The sequence below is a fragment of the Salmo salar genome, chromosome 21 (genome assembly GCF_965601325.2).
Source record: "Salmo salar chromosome 21, fSalSal1, whole genome shotgun sequence".
In the NCBI taxonomy this organism is placed as follows: domain Eukaryota; kingdom Metazoa; phylum Chordata; class Actinopteri; order Salmoniformes; family Salmonidae; genus Salmo; species Salmo salar.
In genome coordinates, this window is record NC_138311.1 from 15,925,968 (window position 1) to 15,928,978 (window position 3,011).

Below are 3,011 nucleotides of genomic sequence, written 5' to 3' on the forward strand. Positions count from 1 at the left end.
GTATGTAGTGTTAATTAACAGGAAGTTTGATCAACCCTTTTACTTACCACCAACATTTGGGAAGTTGAGCTAGTAGACTGCTGCATTGTTTACGATGAATTCTTTCTGTAGCTTTTCTTATTTACAGACATAGACAGACCCACCAGGTTGGAAATGCTATGACCCCAGACAGGTACAAATGTGTTCCTACTGCTTTTAGTGCAAGGTAAAAAGCAAACCTTCTTCGTACTGAACATTATTCTACGATATTCTACAGTTAACACATAATGTGATCTTCAAAGGCCTTGCCTGCTAGTTTTGGAATCATTCGTTTGATTCTTTGTATAATCTCTTATTAATTTTCTTCTAGATGTGTTTACCTTTCCCCATTTTTAAATCTTGTGTGATGTTTGCAACAACAACAAAAAAAGCCTACAGTCTAGATGCCCGTTTACACATGCCCAGCCAGTGTAATAAGACCACCTGGCCAGAACAGTGTCTCAACATCAATGTCATGCAAACAATTAACAACTCATGAAAGAACCATATTCAGTTATCTGCGGGCTGGTCACAATGTCATTTTGGACTGCCAAATCTCCAGGCATAGTGAACTCAAAGTACCACCTCACAGTTTTCATGCCATGGGCTGAGCTGCATCTTGCTCCTTGTTTCTAAGTTACCCGTCTCAGATGAAATGTGTTGAAGCCATTGTTGCCTTTGGAAAGTCTCAGAATGGCCCCTCTCTCCGTGATGTGTTTGTTTCGGGTGCTGATTTGAGAGCCCTGATTTCTGGAGAACAGATTTGGCAGTCACAGCAAGTGATGACAAGAGGCAGTGGTGAGATCACACCCAGAACCCCAAAGGAGCCTCCCATTTCAGGGGACCCGGAGGCTGGATATGTACACGGTTCGCAGAGCTAGTGGTCAATGTGAGTTTGATAACGTCATTGTCTGATACATTTTTTCAAACATATTAATAGTTCCAAGAAATATGACCCTTATTGACATGGTGTTGAGTGGGCCTCGTACAGTAACGTCTTGTGACTGTCTTTTAGAAGGATTATCAGGAGCCTAATTGCAGAATTGTTGGTAGATAGCCATTTCTTGTCTTGCATTATGGTTGTGAGATTGAAAGCCGTAGCCTACAAGATATTCCTCATCTTTCGATGTCCCTCGGTTGCATCGATGTAGATTGTATTTCACCATAAGACATGGGGGCGGGTTGGAGCTTGGGGGGGGGGGGGTAGTGGAATAAAATGAATAAACTTGGATTTCAAGGGTTAAGGCAGCATGAAAGAATCCATTCTCGGTTTAATGACCTAGCCTTGCTGGGCGAGGACGACAGGGAACATGCTCTTGACTTTTACTGAATTTGCCAATTAACACCTCCAATAACAGGCTTCCTCTGAACATCACCAATGCTGGGAGGAGGAGCAACTCACATGCACTTTGTTTTCATCCTTTGATCTCGTTATTTTTTTGGGACTAGAAATTCGGCATGTAATAACGAATAATCATTTGCCAACACCAATTATCCTTCTTTTGTAGAATCCTTTGTAGAATCTTTCCGCCAAGGTATCTTTGTATTAACTGTCATGATGAACCTGTCATTCGTTGATGAGATCTTCAGGAATTGACTATCAGACTGGTAATATTGGAAATGCTGTCTTTTTTCATGTGCCATATGAATCCTTATGCACTTCCTGGACATTCTATTTTTGCATTTGCCCATATGGCCATGTTCAGCTCCAGTTAGAACAACCACTTTGGTATCAGATACACTGCTGCTCTGTAATTATTTATTATTTTTTGTTTTACATAGAGATAAAGAAATAACCATCTGAGTCTCACTATTCTCTTGATTTCTATATCAGAAAATCCAGACTCTTGTTTCGGATGATGTATCCATTCTACTCCACCCCTTACGTTTCACACGTTTATCAGCCTTACAAACAACACTCGTATAGGTGTGAATTTCCAAGCCCCTGGTGAAAATCGCAGTGGGCACTCCTTTGTTTTCCTTTGAGTCCCTCTGCAGGTAGAGGGGCCCTCTGCTTTCAGCCTGTAATGATGGCGGCATATAAAAAAACCCAGAAACACCTTTGTCTATGTGTAAGGTGGACATCCTCACACCAGCTACTGGCCTAATGAATGAAAACCCCTAAAGATGGACTGTAATTGAAAAAGGTGCTTGCATACCGCTGTAAATGTGGTGAATCATTCGAGTTGAGCCGCCACAATCACACCACAACACTTGGTTTCACAATTCATTAGCAGGTATTTTAACAATATGTAATAATTAAAAGACGGCTAAATAATTGATACCAGTTCACACCATAAGGAAAGGTGGAGGGATCTATGTGATGATGTTGACAAAGTGAAGTGGAGAAGGACTTGGTGGAGAGCACTTTTAGGTGTGAGCTGTGTACCGTTACGCTGACAAAGGTCTGTCTTAACACTTTGTCAACATAACAGCTTTAAACGCCGTGAACACGTTCATCAACTTCCATAGCAGCAGAAACCTTTCCTCGGGAACACGTGCTAACCAGGTTATTAGAGCAGAACTTTCTTCTCCTTCTGATGACCATCCTGTTGTCCTGTATTTAAGTACACGAACCCTTGCAATAGAGGTCTACACACCAATCCATTTATTTATTCGGTGTTAAGAAACCATCTGGCTTGGGTAGAACTGAGTCATTCTGGCAGGCCACCTCCCTTACTGACACCTCATTGAATTAGCGGGAGGATGATGGCTTCATTAATGCCCAGTCTCTTTGCTCTGCCGCTCAGACTGGTCTGAGCATTGTTGCATCCCCGTGGAACATCCATCTCTCGCTTCACTATTTGTTTTTGGTGTAGTGTGCTTAGTTAATTCACCTGGAGTCTTTGTTACGATGGTAATCTTGTTTATTGTTTTAACAGTGTTGGATAGTGAGAGATAGCACTTTTTGCCTTCTCTTTGTCAAAGTTGTGAAAATGGCAACCCATATGTAATGCTCCTGCTTGCTGTTATCCCTGCCAATTCCCCATGGA